General features: G+C 35.8%; 2 long non-coding RNA genes across 8 annotated transcripts; one reads left to right on the top strand and one right to left on the bottom strand.

Moving 5' to 3' along the window:
• Positions 1-7,055: 7,055 nt before the first annotated feature.
• LOC116257471 (uncharacterized) lies at positions 7,056-19,948 on the top strand. Of its 7 annotated transcripts, none has more exons than XR_004173411.2 (4): positions 7,056-7,123; positions 10,808-10,917; positions 14,325-16,422; positions 18,407-19,948. It is a non-coding gene; the product is annotated as an uncharacterized LOC116257471 (long non-coding RNA). The 7 variants fall into 7 exon arrangements; XR_004173412.2 differs by lacking the exon at positions 18,407-19,948 and having other exon boundaries at positions 14,325-16,059; positions 16,151-17,658; XR_004173413.1 differs by lacking the exon at positions 18,407-19,948 and adding an exon at positions 13,343-13,416 and having other exon boundaries at positions 14,325-15,951.
• LOC116257470 (uncharacterized) lies at positions 15,051-22,670 on the bottom strand. Its single transcript, XR_004173410.2, has 4 exons — positions 22,539-22,670; positions 20,269-20,395; positions 19,955-20,070; positions 15,051-15,189 (listed from the first exon to the last, which is right to left on the bottom strand). It is a non-coding gene; the product is annotated as an uncharacterized LOC116257470 (long non-coding RNA).
• Positions 22,671-24,191: the final 1,521 nt, after the last annotated feature.

The raw sequence follows: 24,191 nt of genomic DNA, 5'->3' as shown, positions 1-24,191 counted from the left end.
AAAAGATATTTGCTGTTTTGACAAGCTTGGTTTCAGGCTGCATGTTTTCGTTCTGCAACATTTGTTCTCACTGGTGTGCCCTTTTCTATCTCTATTTATTCATTTCTTGTGATATACAACTTATTTTCCATGGCAATAACTTTTGATTTTTACTTTTCAACATTGGAGGAGGTAGTGATTCATGTTTCTTTGTTTATCCTATATCAAGTTACACGTAGCTTTCTGCTTTTATGTCTAGCGAGGAGTTATAACTGAATTGTTGCTGAGCTGATGACATTTTGTGCAGACGTCCCCTCATCATGAGATGACTTGATGAAGCATAAAAGGCAGGCTAGATGATTTAAATGGTTTTTGTTTGTTGTATCATAGTTGAACAGTTAAAATAATTACACCAAGCCTGTTGATGTTGTAAATTTTTTTGTTTGCTTGCCCTTTTTTGAAAAGATAATAAAATACCATTTACCACCAAATGTTGTTAAAGGTGTTTCCTTAAGATAGGTATAAATTTCAGAATGGCGCATGCTAGTGATTTGGAAAAGAATGCAATTTATTTCTGCATCTCCAAAACCCAATGATTTATTGAAACATGATAGTTTCACAACATGTCCTCTTTTGAAAAATTATAAGTATGACATGAAATCAATCATCTATTATAAAGCTAATGTATCATATCTCTTTTTGAGAATAGTTGTTGTTTTAGTCTTTTTTTAGTTCACAATTTCCCACATTTTATTCAATAATTGAGAGAAAACTCCACGATTACATCCTCCCGGTCAAACTCTAAGTCCTGCATCCTCGGTTTTGTGTGCAATTAAATTCATCGTGAAGCATATTAAACCAAAAAGAACGGATTTCTATTAGCGATTGTCCTGTGAGCACACAACTCTTTAATTTTGTCTTTAGTATATAATCAGAGGTTGCAACTTTAATATGTCATTTAGAAATATGGTATTTGGTCGTGTTTATCTTCAAACCTAAAATTGGTTTAACCACTTGAGAATCTTATGTTGCTAGCTCATGTTCTCAGATGTTGGAGTTTTTTTAAAACATGAAGACTTGCTTGTTCTGCTATTTTTGAATTTCTCGGAATTTGCAATTCTTAATTAATCTTAACAATTTATGTCTATTTGTGTGCCAATGGATGTGGCAGTCTTGCATATGTCGTACAATTTTTTGCATTTTTCTTCATATTTCCTAATTCTTTTTGTGCATTTCAGGTTCAACTCATGGCTTCCATAAAGAAGCTGTGGATCCCAATGGAATAATGAACCCATACAAATGTTCTTCATCAGTCCGTACTTTGCTGAAGGTAATATAACTTTGGTTGACTCCAGAGTTCCTTGTTATACTCTCCTTATGTCACATTTTTTGAAAGTTAATGCTTATGTGTTAGCATAAAAAATTACTCTGTGTTCCTCTTATGGATGATAATTGACAATGTGTTCTTGTTTTTCAAGTGCCCATGTTCAAAAAGGGTTTATCTTTTTATGTATTTTCTCTTTCCATTTTGAAGAAGATTTTATAGAAGGGAAAACACAATAATTAAGGCATCATGTTTTTTTTTTTCATTTTCATGGATCAAACATCGGCTCACAATAAATTTCATTTGATATCAACGAAATAAAACACACTCACTTTACATGTTTGCTGAGTAGGATTAACAATTTTATAATTGTTTTGATATCTTGTAAGTAGTTCTCGACAGAGCATAAATTTACTCAATTACACTACTGTTGCTAAGATACGTGGGTCTACTACAGATCAAGGCATCATCAAGCTAATGAAACAAAAAGCTGATTTTAGGTGAAAGAGTAAAATGCAGCTGTGCTACAACAGTGAAAATGGGGAAAAATCCCTTGTCTAGATAAAATGACATAAAAGTCTTATTTTTGTCATTCTTTATAGACCGTCACAGAAATTTTTTAGATCATCTAAATATTGGTTGTAAAAGGTTTGAAACCTTTAAATATTCAAAACTTTTACTGTTAAAAATGTATAGATAAAATGTTCAGATCTTTTGAGGTTTCAGAAACTGAAAGAGATCTTTTCAGTGGTAAGCAGTCCGTAAACTTAATTAATGTTTAAATACAAAGAGAAAGAATTACTGCTGATTTTGGGTATCCAAAAATATGAATTTGTCTCCATTTTTTTAGGTTTTAGACATGAGTCATCACAATCTTCATGCACTCAATTCATGGTTTCTGATTAATTTCTTGTACTTGTATGACTCAATTTTAATTAGTCTGAAGTTCTCTTCTATTGCTGAAAATACTTAAAGCTAGTGATGGGAGCTTGGCATTTAGAAATTAACAAGCATGCAACTGCAGATGAACAAGTACGTGGGTCTCGTCCTCATCCTTCTCAAGCACCTTAGTCACAAGCTCAACAAACGGGTAGCCTGAGCAGTACCTTGACTGCCAGGAAATTTTAGTTTGCAAACACCAACTCATTAGATGGTATAAGTAGTTTGTTTTGTCTCTCTACAAGGTGGCAGCAGTCTATTGATCCTTTAGTAGTTTGTTTTGGTGCTTCAACTTTCTTAGATTATAATATCGCACTACCTGAATTCATGCAGAAAAGGATATGTCTTAGAGTATGAGGCAGGCTAAATTTGACGAAACAAATTATATGCCCCTGGAAGCATGGGTTCCTTTAGTAGGAGGCCTAAGTGATGAAACTTTTTATTAAAGTATATGCAGCTAAGCTACAATTGTTGTTGAATAGTTTTGCAACTGCTAGAATCGATGAAGAGAAATGTAAATCAAAGATAAGAATTTTTCTGTTTATTTAAAGGTGTATTTATAGGTTTGCAAGTGAGGGAATACTAGAGGCAACACATGCAATTGTATAGTCACGTTTGCTCGTTGATGATGAAGATCATGGAATACATGGTAACTGGGTTTGCTCACTTTGTCTCTTATTCCCTACGTTTACTTTAAAAACATGAAAAGTAATAAGTTTACAATTTTTGAAATTTTGGCAGGATTTATTGTTTGGTTGTAAAGCTGAGAAGATCATTCACCTCTTCCTGGTGCTTGTTCGATGCCTAGCGTGTTATTTGGCAAGACTCGGATATTGGAGAATGCAGAAAATAATCTTGTCCAAAAGTTCTACTTGAAATCATTTTATGTTTGTACGTGATCTTCTCTCAAACATTTATGTTCAGGTTTGCCTGAAGAGGTGAGCAACAAGCCAGAAGATAGAGAGGTCTTTCCAGAGTATGGTTCGTGGGATCTTAAAGGTCACAAGTTTTGCGTGCGAACCATATTTCTCTGGCATTTCGCTAACGGCACTAGTAGCACCAAAGATCGAGCTGTCACTGCTGTTATAAATGACACAAGATTTATAGTGCTAGTGGAAAACTACTTTGGTGCTAATATATCGCCAGAATTGACCGTCTAAGCTGGCCCATAGTTTAGGTTAGGTGTATCTAATATCGAATCGTTAAGACTTTTTTTTCCTCATTTTCACCTCTCCCATCCATGAGAAATAGACTGACTTAGCCACTTGTGCGATTGGAATCTTTATGGGTTACTTCTACTATGCGGGATCTTTCTTATGGAAGGCAGTGACGATATCCTATCAAAGCGGATTCAGCATGAAAACATATCGACGATACATTTCTTCCTTGTACTTTTTGACATTAATTGCCACAGTTTTTTTTTTTTTTGTTATTTTATGTGAAAAGTCAATGTTTTCCATCCACAAAATATCCATATATAAATAGATTGGGCCATACCCAATTGCAAAATGATGCTTGACAATTTGGAACTTAAGTTAGAAAGAGAAACATATTGAATTTTGTTCATTTTAAAACTTTTTTGGCATTTAAAAAAAATAAACTCTCTAACTTGATAAATTTGTGCGTCCAACTTAATACTAGACAGCAAGCCACCATCCCCAACTTTGAATTAGGGCGGCTCTGTCCTATGGCAAGATTTATTTGAAATAGGTGGTCGAGGTGCCTTCAAACAAGATTTAGAAGTGTTTCATGCTTTCTTTTAACAAGAAAATCAATGTTTTATGATTAATAATTATATGTTTAATTTTGGGCACCTGACATTGGTGAGCTACTTACTGCTCCTTATCACTTTTGATTACCTTCAAAATAGTTTTGAAACCACTTAAAGTGCATAATTTACTAAAACTAGACAAAAAAGAACGGTTTGATATTGTGGGGTATAGTTTCTGAACGTATTGAACAACAATGTATGGAATATTGGTGGTGTTATTGTCATTTTAAAGAGTTCCAAGACACACGACCTTACAAGATCCTCTCACTTTTCATTTGAAGACCAAAGGATTCTTAGTAAATGAATAAAGAAATATGGCACCCATCAAACAAATAATAATAAGATTGGTCTATATCATAGTCACAAATAACGTTTTGGAGTTCTACATAGCGAGGTTTTTCTTGTTAAAATATGGCAAGCTTAAAAAAAAAAGAGAAAAATACAATAAAATTTAAAAAATTAAAGAACATAAAATAAGTGAGAAAATAATAGCACAAACATCAAAAGATAAGTAGATTTGCAACAAATAAAAAATAAAAAAACAACTATTTGGCATTAAAAATGAAAAAAGTGAAAAACACCCCACGAAAAAACGTTATTTTTTTTTTTTCGCTTTTAATGTTTTTTTTCAAAAACATATTTTTTAAAAGTTTTAAGCACTAATTTAATTTATCTTGTGTTTTTACGTTTTTTCAAAAAAACATGTCTTTTGTGACATTGGTTTAGACTTTTCATTGTTAATGGGGGTGGAGGTTTTGGATCTATTCAATAACAAAAGATGAAATACTCCTCCAATTGTTCACACTGAAGTTCCAATGTAAAATTCATGATACAGCCAATATTATGATCTGATCTTTTTGAAACTTTGAAAACACGCTTACGTCATTTTCATTGTGAAACAACCAATTAAGGTTTTACAAAAGTCTACAATTGCTTGGGTATGAATCGATCCAGATCCGCGTGAAACTTGGAAAGATCCCATTAAATATTTTACGTTGGACCTACATAGTTTATAAACGGGCCAAACATGATTTAAAATAAAATTTTTATACCGCCACCCTTTCCTATTTGACTACTGTCGAATTAAATTTTGCACCACAACCCTTACCTGTTTTACAAAGTTTGAATTCAGATATATGGTATAGGTAATGGCAGTTTGAGGTTTAATGTTAGTGATTCAAGTTTAGATTTGAATTTGTATTTGGAACCGGTTTTAGGTTTATATTAAAATGAGAGAAAACAGGTTTGAGCTTGGTTTAGAAAGGTCATCGAGCCAGGTATGAATGTATGTTTCAACAGAACAAATTTGAATTATTTTTTTTGGACCTTTTAAATTCACAATCCAAATTTGATCCAAATCAGACTTCTCTTTTTACACCCACATCCGAATCTAACTTTTAAATACATAAAATCCCATTGTGACATATTAAGGGCCAGCTTTCAAATGATATGAATATTGAATAATACAATATTTATTTAACGTGGAGTCTAAATTGGATCTAATACTTATGTAAAACTGTAACCAATTGGATGGTGGCTTTTTTTTCTTAATATGGGATTTTTCTCTGAATATTTTTAAAATTCAAATTTAAAGATACGCATATGATTTTGAACATAGCAAAACAGAAAATCATAAGGGTATTACAACATTTTAAGGGCAGAGTAGTTTTTCTTCCCCTTTTCAACGAACAAATTTTCTTTTTTCTTTTTTCTTTTTTTTAAATAAATGTTGCGATGGGTCACCATATTAAGTCGGTGGAAGCGTCCACTAGGAGGAGAGTCATTGTTGATTACAGACGAAAGAACATCACCATCGGAGGGCGATGCTTATGCTGTAAAGGATGAGAAGATCTGTGGCGGCATTTTCGTGATCGGGATGCCCACTCGCAGCAGGCAGGCAAGACTCTCTCTCTCTCTCTCTCTCTCTTGTTTCTGTTTTGTTTGCCATTGCCGGTGTGCCGAATTGAGGGGGGAAAGATTTATTCGGGTTCTTGATATCGTCATCTCTTTTTATGTTTTGTTTGCCATCGCTGGTGTGCCGAATTGAGAGGGGAAAGATTTATACGGGTTCTTGGTATTTTCCTCTCTTGTTTCTGTCTTGTTTGCCATCGCCGGTGTGCCGAATTGAGGGGGGAAAGATTTATACGAGTTCTTGATTTCTTCATCTCTTGTTTCTGTTTTGTTTGCCATCGTCGGTTTGCGATGGCACACCGGCGATGGCTGCTGACAGCCATCTCCACCCTGCATTTGTGTTCGTACGTGGTTTCAGTTTGATTTCATTTTGGCTCTCTGCTTTGGGGTTTTTATTTGGGTTCTTCTGTTGAAATTGTTGCTGATTTCTGATATTTGGCTCGCCATCGGGTCTGCTACCGCCTTCTGTTAGTCCGCCGCTTGGGTTCCTGCTCGTTCTGTCGTGGGTCGCAGCTTAGGTTGTTGCTGTTGTCCCTGCTGGGTCTACCGCCTTGGGTCGCCCGTTAGGTTGATGTTGGGCCTGTTTCTAATATTCGCTCATATTGGGATCCTTCTTTCCCGACTTGGTTTTGTTTTCTTGAGGTGTTCTCCTTGTCCATTTGTTTCTTGAAAAACTCCGTACAATGTGATGGTTTAGGGCGGCAACCTACCGGTCATAGGGTTGCTTATATGGTTATCCTACAGTTCTTGTTTCCTTTTCTATATATTGGTTCTAATACATGGTTCAGTCTTCTGATGTCGATTATGAGAGGAAAGTAGATGCTACCTCTCCTGCTTTCAGTGTTTTGGTTTCTTCATTCTCAGGGCCGGTTCTTTTGTGAATAATTTTGTTTGACATTCACATATTGTTTTGTTGTTTGAGGTAGTTAACGTGATTCAAATCTACATGTTTATATGGTTATCCTAAGTGGACCTTAGTTTGTTATGTGTTATTCGGTATATTATTGATAAACTATCATTTTTGTTGAATCAAATGCTAAAATAAACTGCACGTGGTTTGTGTGCTTTTCACTTTACAAGGAAACTATGCGTACTCTTTTAGTTACAAATTCATATAACTGGTCATTTTTTTTAGGTACAAGATCAAGATGTCTATCTCTATATTCCTTTCCTCCGTTTCTGTTGCTGAATTTCTCCAGGTACCACCACTACTACTACTACTCCATATATCCATATTTGAGTTGGAACTTTTTGCTAGCTTTTTAGGTTTCTACGCTTTCTTCTTGTTGAGGTAAGATTCTTTATGCTAAGGAAATAGATTCTGTTTGTTAGGTGTCAATTATAATCACTATTCACGTGCATTTGATAAGGGTCAACTATAATTGCTAATCACGTGCACTGTTTTGTGTGATTTACTAATTTTGGATTTTAGAATTTTGGCCTATAAAGAGTTGGAACTTGTTGCTGGATGCACCTCGTGTGGGATGGATGCATTTGTTTTTGTGTTTAATTTGCTGCACATTGATTGCTTAGTGATAACTATAATTTTGGAAAGTTTGAATATTGACTTGAATGTCAGCATTCACCATAGAATGGGATAAAGGAGGAGCTGTTTGTAATACTGTTCTGGCAACATAAAGATCTGCTAGGATGTAGGCTGAGCAGCTGACGGAACTTGCCCATAATAATTGGTTCTAGCGGTTGTGCACCTATTGTTGGTATAAGACTATAAGTTATATCATACTGATTGTTATGGATTGTTTTTATGTATCACTATCAGTCAATTGTTATCGGAGGAGCTAAGTTTGTGTTTTTCTGACGAGCTGGTCCGAAAATTGGTGCCGTGATTATGCTGGAGTGAGGGTTAAAGTTTCCAGGGTTGTCGAAAAATGTTTTACACCCAGTTGACTTCATCTTTGCGAAGAAGAGTCCTCTGAGGACGATCTGGATTGCTGCTCATTTGGAGGGGTTTAACTGGGTCAGCATGCAATATCTTGGACACGAATAAACTGGAAATTTTTATATTAGACGTAAATTACATTAGCGATTTTGGCGTCGATGTATGGTTTGAATATTTACATAACCATATAAGCTAATGGCCAGTCCTCCAAGCAACTTTGACGATGTTTCGACTAGTTTTTGTATATATATATATATATATATATATATATATATATATATAATACTGTAAGTTTCTCTCTAATGATGGTAGTACAGCTGGTTGGGCCTGTTGGTATGTAATGGGTATATGAGCTTTTCAAGAGTTGAAAGTTATAGAATTAATTATACACATTACGTCCGTGTTGTCAAATTTGATTAAATAATTCAGCAAGGCTGAGATTCTGGGAGTGTGATCTCAATCAATAAGCTTTTAGAAATACCATTTTGTCAGGTCCAACTTGTTTTTGTGTGTGCAAAATCCGGCTGTAAACTTCTACAACAAGCATGCATGTTCGAATTACTTAAAGGTGCATTACAACCATACGATAAGAGATCCATTTTACTTGACATGAGTGTTAACCTGAACACCTTTCATGATAGATTGAAGGAGGCCAAGAGTTCAACACCGGAATTCATCTCTCAACATATAAATTTGCTTAACCCAGCTTACTTATTCTATTAAACAACTAATATTGGCTTGAAATTGCTAGATTTGGAACTCCCCGAATAACTTTTGCAGGTTTTAACTCTATAACATCATGATGAACAAGTTCTTTTCCTCATGATAATGGCCACATTATATAAGTAATACCAAAGGTGTCTCGCTTGTGATTAACTTTTGTTAGAAAATGATGATGATCCTGTCCTTTTACATCCTATTTCAATGCTTCCTATAGACTTATTCTAGTAAGGCTGCATATTATTGTTGTTGTTGTTTGAATCTATACTTTTTAGAAGGTATATATTCATTTAGTTTATGAAAATGTGGGTATATTCTTATATATATCTTTGTTCTTTGAAAGTCAAAAAGAAATTTCCTTAAAAAGACTTTCGTTCTCAAAGATTTCTTGAGATACTAATGGTCCTTTTCATAAACTTTCTTGTTCTTCTCCCGTCGATCGGATGATCAATAGTTTAGAAAATTTGGAAAAACCGCTTACCTAAAAGTCCCCTAATTTGGGAAATTCTGGACAAGAATCTAATGCAGTGAAGCTTCCCCAAAGAAGATTAGTCATCCATCTTCATACTCAAGAAGGTGGGAGGAAAAGCCCTTCACGTCAAAGAGCAGAATTTACTGCTGATGACACCCGATAAGTTCTTGGAGTTGTTGCACTAGTGCAAGCACCTAAAGCCTCTAAATCACTTGTTGCTCCGGACATCCCATATGCACTCTCGAATCTATTGAATCTATCGGTAGTGAGTCTCCCTGTTACGCCCGTAAGTTTTCAAAAAGGCAATTTATGAAATTTTTAAAATTAAAGTGTGTTTTTGAAATACTACATAATATTTGGGTCGATTTTCAAAGTTTGGTGAGAGGGGAGGTCTATTGAGCCCTACCCGCCTCTTTCCTTCTTCAGCGCGGACAAAATTTCTGCCCATTAGCACACAATTTCTTTTTCTTTTTTGTCCTTGCCCGTGGAGAAGGGTCGTCTTCTTCTCGCAGAGGCTCTCCGCATGCAGCTGCTCATTGTTGCAGGTCTGCATCAGCTCCTCTTCCGCATCTCTGTTGAGGTAAGGCGTGGGCTTGCCTCTTTCTATCGCGTTTTGTTTCCAAACAGCCTGTGTTTCCTGTTTGCCTTTCCCCAAATTGCAGCCTTAGTCTTCTTCTTCGCCTGCTTTTAAATCCCATCAATGGAAAAACAGAAAAGCAATAAAGGGAGAGAGAGGGGAAATAATGCAGATTCTGTCATATGAAAAAATGGTTGTTCACCTCGAAAATGCTCTTATCTGTTGTGTTGTTTCGTATGCTGACACAAACTGCTGATCCCCAAACCAAGGCTCCCATGCCCACATATTTTAAAATGATTGGCTCAGTAGAATTGGCTTCACGCTCTCTTTTTATCGCCTTAAGCTCCTTTCTTTTATTAGAGACCTTATTGAAGCAGGAAATGTGGTTAAACTGATGATAAAAAGATGATTCCATACAACATTTCTCGCCTATGATTCCGTCGTTAGGTATTGGCAAGGCTCAGTCACTAACATTTGCTCGAGTGGCGGATTTTCATATATATATATGTATATATATAACAAAGCAAATAGTTGAATATGTTAATGTGAAAATAAATAGACATTGAAGGGCTGATGTGGGCAGTTCATATGTGGCTCCATCAATGATTTGCGTTCAGTTTCAATCAGTGTGGACGGCTTTTCTGTCTTTGCCCCTGATCTCATTCTAATGCATTTGTTTTGCGGTGTTACGGTCTGTTGGATGCCCTTTTAAAAATTTTGAAATTTTAATTAGAAAGCCATTTTGATATTTAAATTTTAACACAAGTACAGTAAAATACTATTTGGTTGTATGATCAAAATATCAAAGTAAAAACGGCTGTATATTGTTAAAATCAATACATTGTTGCAGATGTGATCATCTCGCTATCGGATAAGATAGGAATGCGGCCAAAATTGTTGCTATCAGCTTGTGACTTGTTGGCCACAGCAGTGCCTTCCAGCTATGAACTAGCGTGCTTTGGAAAAGGGCCTGCTTACAGCATGGATGCTATATGAATATCGAACTTCCATGCGCTGACGTTTTTCTTTGTTGGTTGCTAAATGCTTTTATGATTTTATCTGTTTAGTTATATTTGGGCCTGTCCATCGTACTTCCTAGCATTAATGACATTATTGGCTTTTGCTTCAAATTGTATGGTTTCATCTCTTATTCTTGCCTAGTTCTAAATATTGCTTAGATCTTTCCTATAATTCTCCTTTTCTTGTATTTGCAGTTATGACTTGTGTCCTAATCTTGCTGATGGCGGGTCAAATTTGTCGTGAGAAAGGGAAGCCTCTATGAGGCAGCACATTGTTGTAGACAAGCTTTAGCAGTCGTTGTCTGGTATGCATTTTTTCCTTTCCTTCTTAGTTGGTGGCTTGCGCTTGTCTAAGACAGCCTTATTGTCCAAAAATGTTTCCCCTTAATGTAGCTCCAATTAATTGTCATACAATATGGTGAAGGTTCATGGTTCCTTACAAGAAGTGAGTTGCTTTGTTCTTTGAAGAGGAAATCTGTTTTCTATAAATTCTATAGAATAGCATAGTTTGATTTCTTTACTAATGTACTTTACATTTGGTTTTCTTTTCATTCGTATTATTCTTGCCTTGTGTGCTTGAGTGTTGTATATTCATCTTGACTGCAAGCATTTTGTCTTTTGATCTTCTTACATGTGATTATAATTTTTTGAATTTTCTGTGACTTTTACTGATCTTTAATAGTTTAATTAGGAGAAAATTGTTTTCTGAGAACTTTTATTATGCTCTACTTTCTACAGAAATTGGGCATAATAAAAAAATACAAAAAAAAAACCAAAATTGTTCAAAAAGTTCTGAATTTTGGTTTTCTAAAATCCTCTACTACTGTAGAGTAAAAAAAATCCTTAGTTTTGGTTTCAACTATTTACATTATAATGTCTTTTAACCCAAATTTGTGAACCTGTCAGAAATCAAAAAGTCTGCCTCTGTTCTATGTCCGAACACTTTTTTACTTTTGCTTTCTGCAGACAGCCTTACATTCAGAGTCTAATAGTGTCCAATCCCATTGTTGTCATTATCATTTCCCTAATGGTTTTACAAAAGCTGCTGAATAGGACTGGTTTATCCTGGGCTTCGATCAAGGAAAGGGAAGAGCCTAACCTAAACCTCTTGCAAAACTTTCAATCAGTTGATGACCTAACATTTATGAGAACTCGTCACCGTTAAACCAACTTTTTATGTAGAATATCATACTTTTATAGGAGAGTTGGTGAAGTTTGTTCTTCTACCCATCTTATTTTCCATTTACCCATCCTGTTTAGGGAGTGGAGTTCTGCCTCCTGGTGATATACCATTTGATGTCAAGAACTTTTGTAAAAGAAAAAGTTTTTAATTTTGTTTAAAACATTTTAAAAATGTCTTCTCTCACAATGATATGTCTTTGCTTTACTCTTGGTATCTTTCCAAGTAGGAGAGAATTTCAAGTTTTTGTTGTCAATCAATGGAAGAGGATAGCTGAAAAAATCTTAGATCTGAACAATAAGAAAAACTCCAATGAAGCTTGAGGAAGTCAAGAATAGGAAATGCTATTGACTCTTGTGTTCAAACATTTGCAATTAACATGAAAATATACTGAGAGAAAAGCCTAGGTAGCAAAATGTGAGTTGAGGGATGGGCTCGGGGCTTGTGTAGTTGTTCCTCTGCGTCAGTAATCGAGAGTACCGAGTAGACATAAAGTTGATTTATGTCTATTTCGCGAAGATAATGACTTATGAACTTTTGGCTCGTCGAAAACCCGTAAGGTGAAGCGGGTTCGACACGTGACAAAGCTACACTTAACCACCAAACCGGTGGAGCTTCGTAGTAGCCTTTGAGGTGGTGAGGTATTCCTTCAAAGGTGAAGGTCGGCCTGAAAAAAAAATGAAAGGAAAAGAAAAATCAAAAGGGATAAAGCTCAATGCAAAAGAAAGAAAAACAAAAAAAAAAAACCGAGAGAAAAAAACGAAAGGTGCCTGCCAAGAGATGAAAGACATTGAGGCTGAACTCGTAAGAATTGAATGTGACAATCTATCGTGGATGTGAAATTTTGGGGTCAATATCTGCTCCTTTTTTTTATTACCGAAGATGTCGAGGATGATTTCTTTATGTTCACATTTTGGAAATTGGAAGATATCCCTTCTAGAGGTTCGACGACACTGATGCGAAATGAATCCTAATGCTTGTACGGTACTATGGGCAAATGAATGACATATTATTTGCACAACATGAGCACTCAAACTTATGAATTAAAGTGATAATTTTGAACAATTTCAAAGTAAAAACTTGACATCTCTTGTTATGTTTCGAGGTTTTCTAGGCATAAGAGGAACTAACCAATCCCCTTTGGTCTTGAAGGGTGTTTGCCATTTCATTAACAAACCATTGGTCCGCTCATAGAATAGATGAAACTCCTCAAACCTAGTCCACTTATGTTGAATGTGACAATTTGTCCATCTTTCTTCTATCTTAGGAGAGGCAGATCATTTGGGAACCTGACCCATTATTCCATCTTAACCGAGTGTATTCAGCCCATTGAATTGTCTTCAACCTGTATTTCAATGACAACCTAGACTTAGGGTTGAGGATATCATGGATGGAATATTTCTTATCTGTTTTCAAAAGTACTGGTTCAGTTTTGAACTATGACATTTTTGAAAAGTTCTATCCTTTTGAAGTTGCATGAGTTTTGTTTTTGGCTTCATCTAATATTTGTCTTGGCTTGCAATACATGGTTTTTCAAAATGGGGGTGGAGTTATTCTTCATTGTCACCAACTACCCACCCATGCCTTTGCTTCAACAGCTGGGTCCTTCATAGTTTTGGACCAGGTTAGTATCCAGTTTCTTCTTGTTTCTTCTTGTCTCATGGTAGTCGAGGCTATTGCAGGAGATGTTTTTCCTACATTCGAGGAGAAGGTGGGTTGAGGTTGGTCCAACATTATATCAGAATGTAAGCTTTTTTAGGCGTGAAAATGACACAGCTAAGGCTTATTTCAGAATGTCATGGAAAGCTTGTTTTTAGATTTGTTATTGGTTTTTGATGTTCTTATCCAGATGTTGTGTAGGTAATGCCCGTGAATTAGAAGGTGAACAGTGATATATATATATATATATATATATATATTCCCAAGAATAATTCCTAATACTTGATATGGCAAGCATTTTATGCATTGCATGAATTCGTGAACTTGATCCTAACATTTTGGGTTTTCCTGAACTTGGTTGCCTGCCAGGCCTGTTGTGGTCGGTGAACCATGAGCCTCTGATGCCTCAACGACAACTTTTCTGGAAAAACCAAAGTAGTTAATACAACTAGAGACAAGAAATTTCCTTTTTATGTTTGTTGTGGTTTAAAGCATATGGAAGATATGACTCAGGGTCTCTGTCATGAACATGTGCGTGTGTCTCTCTCTCTCATACCCAAGTAGAAAGACAGATGTGCACATGCACAAGTACTGAAGAACATGTATTTGATGATGTGCAGCTAGTGCTTGAATTCTTATGGCATTTCTAAAATATCACAATGCAAGTGGATATGGCTGAGTGGTGTATTAGTGCAGCCTAGAAGGCTAGAACTGGGCCCACTGTTCAAATGTGCATATATAGTGTTTTTATTTTCAGAGTTAACATGTCAATTCATACAGTTGAAAGCATGCTTTCTTTTTGTGCTTGTAACTAAATCTTAGTTATCAGATCTAATTGCAGGACCTGCCTTTGGCTGCTCAATTTTATTGCAGGTGGGGCATTTGCATTGTACTCTCTGATATGTAAACAAGCATGTAAAGCTCTGTTTTCTCCAAACCAATTGTCATCTGATGCTCAAGTTCAACTGAAGGTGCCACCTCCACAGCTTGGGATGTCAATAACGATTAAAGAATGGAAGTATATATGCATCATTGTCACTGAAAAGGATGTTCTCGTGTTTCTTCTTGTTGGTACTTCTATGTTTTGACATAAGTGTCCGCTGTCTTTTGATGTCATTGTTGAATTTCTCCAAGATAGTAAGGGTTCAGGTAGTTTGTCATATAGGATTTTAATGCTGTTACTATGTTCTAATTTCTCTTTGTTTTTGACTTTTTTTTATGGAACAGACAATTGCTGTACAGATTACCACAATTATGTTGTGCCTATAAAATATTTCTTTCCTCCAAAATTTCGCACATTTGATGTAGGTTTGCAGAGTTCAAGCTGGACTTTGGCAAGTTCTTGTATGAAAACCTGTATTATAGCATTTTTTTCCTTGTACACATGTGAAAATCTAATTGTAAAGGAAAAGGAAGAAATTGAAGAAACTTGACAAAGTGACTTAAAGTAGAAGAGACCATATTTTCCATATAGGATGTATGCACTAGTAGAAGCAAATTCATGTTCTTTCTTAGAAATGATATGTGCCTCATAGGGAGAGTTACTTATGCAAGTTTTTTGTCCATGCAGTTGTTTGCCACAACATCTCTTTTCTTAGCTGCAAAGTCAGAGGGTCTCCTCATCTCCTAAACACTATTCTGAAGGCTGCTTTTGAAAATTGCCATAAGACAACTTTTCATTTTCCTCCTATTTTCTTTTTGCTGTGAGCATCTGTCGCTTTGGCCTGTTGAAACGATGCTGCAACAGAAGATGCCAAATATTATGAGCTGTTTGGCCGTCATCTTGATCAAAAGAGAAACAAATTATGAATCACAAATGTCATCTTGATCAAAAGGGAAACAAATTATGAAGCACAAGTGTGGAGCAAATTGCTGGCAAACTGATGATATAGACTTGCTGTCACTTTTTTTGTTATATTCTCAAGTCTTTTGAGATTTTTCTTATTTTATTTATTCTTTGACAAAAGTAAATAATATTTGTTTCTAAGCCCAACTGATTGAGTCGTTGAATCAGCCAATTCACCAAATGGGCACCCTAACCAGTTTGATTCACAGTGAGGTTTTTATAACACTGATTAAGACTGTTGTTGACAGGAAATACATTGGTATACATACCAAAACTGGTTTGGAGCACGAGGAGCAAGTCATTGATGCTGTTACACTGACAGACTGGACTTTGTGTGTGGTATTCAGCCTGTATGTGTTCCACTTACCTCAGTTCTTAATAAGCTGTGGATTGGACAAATGTTCTTGTGAATTTGGCTTGGAAAATGGGAAACTTATTAATCCCATTAGGCTATGTTCTCCTGTCTTGTTTTTCTTTGCATGACTATGACTAGGATTAAAAGTCTTCTTTATAGCCATGTATTTTTGTAATCTACTTTCATAGCAATAGTGTCTTGTTTATTGAGTGTAATAATGGTAAATTTGTCTGTTGGTGCAAGGTTGTAGATTCAATCTAAGATGATAAGTTTTAAGTACTTTCTTTACAGTTATGTAATTTATATGTGCAGTTGCTTTTCTACTAACTAGATGTGCACGTATAGATCTTGTTCATGCTGCTAGTGTTCAAAATTCATGGACTACACAATTGATGACATGCCCATTGGTAAGCATTTGTTTTTCATGAAAATCAGTTTTTTAAATTCTACCCATCTTGTTACATGTTAAAAATAATGCATAATTTTTTGCATGATCAGGGGTATAAACATTGGTCTTCATCTTGTTCGATCTTCTTGTTCTTAAATTTTATTTTGCTTATCGGCATTGGGTCTGCATTCCGCGGTTCTGGTTGATATTTTAATGGGTTGGATATGCTCTGATTTGGATCCATATCTAATATGAAAGTTTATGGTTGGACGAAATTATCTTTTTGAGGAAACTGGAAACGCTTTTGCTCGCATATGTCATCATCCATCGGTAGACAGCGGCAGCAGATCACCACCAGTAGGCGTAGGCGGAGACAACTGAGGTACAAGCATCTCTTTCTTTCCAACAGAAATGAGGACTGGCCAAAAAAGCCCTCGGTTTTGTTTGTTCTCTCTTTCTCTAGACCCTCGATCTACAACAACTACTGGAATTCTGCAACAACCTCCATCGATTTGCTTTTCCGATTTTGATTTTTTTTTTCTGAATATCAATTGACGATTGATTAAGTGGTTGCAAGAAATTTTTTTCACTAAGGCGTCTTCCGTTGTCGAAAGGCGTGACCTTTTGTCAAGGGGACCTTGGTTGACAAGGCAGAGAGGTTGTGGCCCTTGCTTGACCTTAGTCTCTGGCAGAAGGTTGTGCTGTTTTTGAAAAGATCAGGACTTGATCCTCTTGAACTTGTGGTTTTAAGGGTTCAATTCTGGATTGAGAAACCAACTGAAGTCATGACCCTTAGGTAAATAGACGGCTCACTGCGTGGTCTCAAATTGCTTGGCTGAATTATTTTCAATGTCCCATAGGTCTGAATTGGTGATATGCCAAAACAAGAATATTTTTTTTTCAAAGCAAATAAACTTCTCATTTATGGTAATTTATCTAAAAGAACCACCACATTGATCGCTTGTTTAGGATTTAAGTTTTCAACAAATATTAAAAAGTTTGTGGAAAATTTTGGAAATGTCTTTGCTATGAAAAAACCAGCTGCTCTGTACCGAGATCGTGATCTGGTCCTGATAACCCATTGTCGTCGGATTGGATCTCAATGTCGACATTTCCATATTTTTAGCAAATGTAGACATTTCCACATTTTTAACATCATTTGGTAGAGGTCCATCTACCCCTACTTGCTAATAAAAAAAAAGTCAAACCAAAATCTTTTTCTGTAATTACAAAAGAAAGAACCAAAATGTGCGATTTGGCATTGGCTAATTTGTAGATTTAGATAAGTGATTGTTTTCACATGAAATTTCCTAAAAACGGGGAAACTTTGACACCCGGCAGTTTTTTTGGACGTGCATCACAATTTATTGGGTCAGTAAACACGTATTTGGATATTAATTGGCCGGCAACGGATCCACCGATTTACTGCGAGCATCGGCGTAGGAACGTGGGGTGATGGGGGCTTTTAAAATTCAATCCTAATTCGAATTTTAAGTTATATCCTCTGAATTTTAAAAGCTTTCATACTTTAGTTATAAAAATTATGAATATTGAACATTAATTGGTTAATTTTTTACTAATAACATATTTTAATTGAGTAAACTATTATTTCATGATGATCACTTATTGTAAATTATGTGTTATATATAAAATACCTAGGACTTTTGGACATATTATATGATTATACAAAGTAATTTAATTGATTGATTAAATAAATAATTTTTAATTTGATAAATTAAAACTTTTTTATGAGTTCAAGAGTTTTTTAAGATAATATATTGTTTAAGATTTCCTGCTATATGCATAGAAGAAAATGACATAGTTATGTTATATATTATGAAGAGTTTGCTGCCTCATGTTGCACATGGGCTTATTTATTATACCACAACAAAAAAAAAGTGAGATCATCTGCATGGTATGTACTGACAGAAGACTACTGTTAGTCATATTCTTCAAGTTGAGCAGGAAGGTCATAAGATACAGTAAGGAGATCAGACTTTGGTGCAGTATTATGCCTTGGAAAAGGCTGCTTTGAAAAACTTAATGCTCATAGGGATTTATGTTGTGCCAAACAAAAAGATCATCATAAATAGTTGCTAGATTCCTTATATGTGTCATCTGAATACTCCATGGCCAAAGTTTAGATGTTGACTGCATCTGATGCATCTAATGTTCCGACTCTTGCTTATACCTACAATCATCTAAGTAGGTCTGCAGTCTCTCTTCCTCAATGTCACCTAGAGTCTCAAGCATCTGCTTTAGCAATTTCCTCATGAAGTGATTGAGGCACCTTTTGAGTACTAGAGGAAGGGGTTATGGCTGAGGGGTGTGAAGTAGAGTAAACTTCTGTGTGTGTTTTGTGGCAGGTCTAGGCAACTAGAAGACAGGTGTTGGGACGAGAATGGCTGCCCGCATTTTCCACCACCTAAGCCAAATGCTCTTAGAGCTCAAGTTGCAATACCAGAGATAGAGGCACCTACTGATCCCACTAATGATTCAGTCATTCTGAGCAGGGCTGAAATGATGAATTACAATCTCTTCACCTATCCAGCACCAATTTTCCCATGGTTGGTGTTGCTTGTCGGTAGCATGGATGATGGTTTAACTCATTAAAGTAGTATGTGGTTTATTGATTCAGGAGCATCCAGATATTTATGTGGAAATTGAAATTCATCTTCCAAAGAAAGAAAGTGGAGGGAAAATGATGTTCAGAAATACGTATTAGGTGACAACCAGAGCTGGACCAACAGACAGAGATTCTTCAATATCATAAACTTGAGGGCACCAGGCTTACCAAGAACTCACTCAAGAAAAGCCTCAAATTAGAGGTGCATAAACATGCATTGCTGAAACTTTAAACAGTACAGAATAACAGGCCTTATAGCCGTAAGCAAGGAACTCAAGTCCCTCATTTATAGAAGAAAAGAAAACAAGAAGGATAAAGGAGCTGGCTGTTGGGCCAGCTCCAAAGCAAGAACAATGAAGAATCCAACAGAAACATTATTTCCTTTGATTACCAAGAACTTGGACAGATAAAACCAAGGTGCCCAAAGCTGAAAAGGTTTGAAAAAACAGCAACTGCAGCTAAAGTTGTGATGCAATTGGATCTATTAGAGGTTTTTTGCTGGCTCAACTAACCAAAGCTCTACAACCATATTTAAAAGAAGCTACTCTAACAATAGGAGGAGTTGCCTCTAGACTAACTTGCCAATTGATAAGGTGCTTTTTCCCTTACAATATTTTTGGTTCACCCTCTTCTTCTTTACATTTCAATCTGTGTCAAACATATAAACTTTTTATATTAGATAGTTTAGTTATGTGCAGTTTTAAATTGGTTAGCTCTGGCCAGTTCGGCTAACTGAGCCGAATGTGCTATGTCAGAGAAGCACCCGCACCAGCGCAAATGTCTACATGGATGTGACAGGAGTGCGGCAGCCATTTAGGAGCACCCATGTGATACAGATTTCAATATTGACTTACTATGGTGTCAATAACATTTTCAGGGATTGAAAATCTTTTAGCAACAGTCAATCCTCTTTCTTTTTCTAGACTATATGCCCTTTTAAATATCTAAGCATAATAATTTTAAATCCACAAAAGCCCAACAACCTACAGGCAGTTATGAAGCGATATGAACAAATAAAAAAATAGTATAATACAAGTTAACAATGTTGACATGGCAGTCATATGGAAAACACTTGAATATCCTATTATATCAGCTTTTTAAGCTACAATAATGACACAATTTTCAACAATCAAAATGATGGTTGATGAACAGCTATTAGAGCATAAGTTAGAAGAACACAAAGTCTGGTGCATTAAGTTCTTCGAAAGCACAAAATTGGAAACATAGATATGATAATAATAATATCAAAACTAGCTCTGAGATATTAAAAAAAAAAAAAGAAGACTACCTTGATTGTAGCAAAGGTTGCCACCTTCATAAGACAAGCTGTCCCAGTATTCCCCTATAGCAAATGCAGGGTTTGAAGCTTCAATATACTCTTTCACATAATGACCTGAAAATCCCCTGCAAACAACACATTGCTAACTAATGTTTTGCTTCTTTACATACAAATCCGGATTATGAACATTCTGCATCATGTAACCACATGTCCCTATACCCATTGAAAATTTGACACATTGCAAATGAACAATGCCGTGAATATCAGCACGACTAAACCACAGAAATTGAAAGAATAATTAATATGTGAGAAATCTGATCCACCTTACAAAATCAAGGCTCCATCCATCAAAGCCAATATCATTCCGAAGCCAATTTAACCAGACCTTTATATCCTTGCGTACAAATTCCTGTGAATGATCAATATTAGGAGCTGCATGAAAGATATCACCTGCACCAAATGTGGGAGAAGAAAAGGGTTAGACCATTTCTACAAGAAAGCATGAATACAAAAAAATAAAGAAACTATAGTATACCTCACATAAAATACATGAGCATTAAGTACACAATTATTTTATAAATGTTCATGCTTAGAATGCTGTACAGGGGCATTGGTGCAGCATTTTGCAAGTTGCTTTCAAATATTCACCTCTTCTGATCTCATTCATTTGCCCATAGTACCGTACAAACATTAGGATTCATTTCGCATCAGTGTCGTCGAACCTCTAAAAGGGATATCTTTCAATTTCCAAAATGTGAACATAGAGAAATCATCCTCGACATCTTCGGTAATAAAAAAAAAGGAGCAAATATTGACCCCAAAATTGCACATCCACGAAAGATTGTCACATTCAATTCTTGCGAGTTCAGCCTTCATGTCTTTCATCTCTTGGCAGACACCTTTCGTTTTTTTCTCTTGGTTTTTTTTTTTTTGTTTTTCTTTCTTTTGCATTGAGTTTTTTTGCCTTTTGATTTTTCTTTTTCTTTCATTTTTTTTTTCAGGCCAACCTTCACCTTTGAGGGAATACCTCACCACCTCAAAAGCTACTACGAAGCTCCACCGGTTTGGTGGTTAAGTGTAGTTTTGTCACGTGTCGAATCCGCTTCACCTTACGGGTTTTCGATGAACCAAAAGTTCATAAGTCATTATCTTCGCGAAATAGACATAAATCAACTTTATGTCTACTCGGTACTCTCGATTACTGACTCAGAGGAATAACTACACAAGCTCCGTGCCTATCTCTCAACTCACATTTTGCTACCTACCAAGATCTTACAGAGCATTGTGGCTTTTCTCTCAGTATAATTTCATGTTAAATCCTTGCAAATGTTTGAACACAAGAGTCAATAGCATTTCCTATTCTTGACTTCCTCAGCTTCATTGGAGTTTTTCTTATTGTTCAAATCTAAGTTTTTTTCAGCTATCCTCTTCCATTGATTGACAACAAAAACTTGGAATTCTCTCCTACTTGGAAAGATACCAAGAGTAAAGCAAAGACATATCATTGTGAGAGAAGACATTTTTAAAATGTTTAAGACAAAATTAAAAACTTTTTCTTTTACAAAAGTTCTTGACATCAAATGGTATATCACGAGGAGGCAGAACTCTACTCCCTAAAGAGGATGGGTAAACGGAAAATAAGATGGGCAGAAGAACAAACTTCACCAACTCTCCTATAAAAGTATGATATTCTACATAAAAAGTTGGTTTAACGGTGACGAGTTCTCATAAATGTTAGGTCATCAACTGATTGAAAGTTTTGCAAGAGGTTTAGGTTAGGCTCTTCCCTTTCCTTGATCGAAGCACAGGATAAACCAGTCCTATTCAGCAGCTTTGGTAAAAACATTAGGGAAATGATAATGAGAACTATGGGATTGGATACTGTTAGACTCTGAATGTAAGGTTGTCTGCAAAAAAGTAAAAGTAAAAAAGTGTTCGGATATAGAACAGAGGCAGACTTTTTGATTTCTGATAGGTTCACAAATCTGGGTTAAAAGACATTATAACGTAAAGAGTTGAAACCAAAACTAACGATTTTTTTTACTCTACAGTAGTAGAGGATTTTAGAAAACCAAAATTCAGAATTTTTTGAACAATTTTGTTTTTTTTTTTTGTATTTTTTTATTTTGCCCAATTTCTGTAGAAAGTAGAACAGAAACCAATTTTGGTTCTCAGAAAACAATTTTTCCTAATTAAACTATTAAAGGTCAGTAAAAATCACAGCAAATTCAAAAAATTATAATCACATGCAAGAAGATCAAAAGACAAAATGCTTGCAGTCAAGATGAACATACAACACTCAAGCACACAAGGCAAGAATAATACAAATGAAAAAAAAACCAAATATAAAGTACATTAGTAAAGAAATCAAACTATGCTATTCTACAACATTTATAGAAAACAGATTTCCTCTTCAAAGAACAAAGCAACTGATTCTTGTAAGGAACCATGAACCTTCACCATATTGTATGACTATGACAATTAATTGGGGCTACATTAAGGCGAAACATTTTTTGACAATAAGACTGTTTTAGACAAGCGCAAGCCACCAACTAAGAAGGAAAGGAAAAAAAAAAAGGAAGAAAAGGCATACCAGACAACGACTGCTAAAGCTTGTCTACAACAATGTGCTGCCTCATAGAGGCTTCCCTTTCTCATGACAAATTTGACCAGCCATCAGCAAAATTAGGCCACAAGTCATAACTGTAAACACAAGAAAAGGAGAATTATGGGAAAGTTCTAAGCAATATTTAGAACTAGGCAAGAATAAAAGATGAAACCATACAATTTGAAGCAAAAGCCAATAATATCATTAATGCTAGGAAGTACGATGGACAGACCCAAATATAACTAAACAGATAAAATCATAAAAGCATTTAGCAACCAACAAAGAAAAACGTCAGCGCATGGAAGTCCGATATTCATATAACATCCATGCTGTAAGCAGGCCCTTTTCCAAAGCACGCTAGTTCATAGCCGGAAGGCGCTGTTGTGGCCAACAGGTCACAAGCTGATAGCAACAATTTTGGCCGCATTCCTATCTTATCCGATAGCAAGATGATCACATAAATAATGCGTTGATTTTAACAATATGCAGCCGTTTTTACTTTGATATTTTGATCATACAACCCAATAGTATTTTACTGTACTTGTGTTAAAATTTAAATATCAAAACGGCTTTCTAATTAAAATTTCAAAATTTTTAAAAGGGCATCCAACAGACCGCAACACTACAAAACAAATGCATTAGAATGAGATCAGGGGCAAAGACAGACAAGCCGTCCACACTGATTGAAACTGAACGCAAATCATTGATGGAGCCACATATGAACTGCCCACATCAGCCCTTCAATGTTTATTTATTTTCACATTAACATATTCACTATTTGCTTTGTTATATATATACATATATATATATATGAAAATCCCCCACTGGAGCAAATGTAGTGACTGAGCCTTGCCAGTACCTAACAACGGAATCATAGGCGAGAAATGTTGTATGGAAACATCTTTTTATCATCAGTTTAACCACATTTCCTGCTTCAATAAGGTCTCTAATAAAAGAAAGGAGCTTAAGGGGACAAAAAGAGAGTGTGAAGCCAATTCTGCTGAGCCAATCATTTAAAAATACGTGGTGGGCATGGGAGCCTTGGGTTGGGGATCAGCAGTTTGTGTCAGCATACGAAACAGCACAACAGATAAGAGCATTTTCGAGGTGAACAACCAGTTTTTCATATGACAGAATCTGCTTTATTTCCCTTCTCTCTCCCTTTATTGCTTTTCTGTTTTTCCATTGATGGGATTTAAGAGCAGGCGAAGAAGAAGACTAAGGCTGCGATTTGGGGAAAGGCAAACAGGAAACACACGCTGTTTGGAAATAGAACGCGATAGAAAGAGGCAAGTGCACGCCTTACCTCGAGAGAGATGCGGAAGAGGAGCTGATGCAAACCTGCGCTACGAGAATGAGCAGTTGCATGCAGAGAGCTTCTGTGAAAAGAAGACGACCCTTCTCCACGGGCAAGAACAAAAAAAAAGAAAGAAATCGTGTGCTAATGGGCAGAAATTTTGTCTGCGCTGAAGAAGGAAAGAGGCAGGTAGGGCTCGATAGACCTCCCCTCTCACCAAACTTTGAAAATTGACCCAAATATTATGTAGTATGTAAAAAACACACTTTAATTTTAAAAATTTCATAAACTGCCTTTTTGAAAACTTACGGCATAACAGGGAGACTCACTGTCGATAGATT

Source organism: Nymphaea colorata, chromosome 7, assembly GCF_008831285.2.
Source record: "Nymphaea colorata isolate Beijing-Zhang1983 chromosome 7, ASM883128v2, whole genome shotgun sequence".
NCBI classification, from domain to species: Eukaryota; Viridiplantae; Streptophyta; class Magnoliopsida; order Nymphaeales; family Nymphaeaceae; genus Nymphaea; species Nymphaea colorata.
Note: the sequence above shows the minus strand (reverse complement) of the source record. Positions and strands in the feature narration are given on the sequence as shown.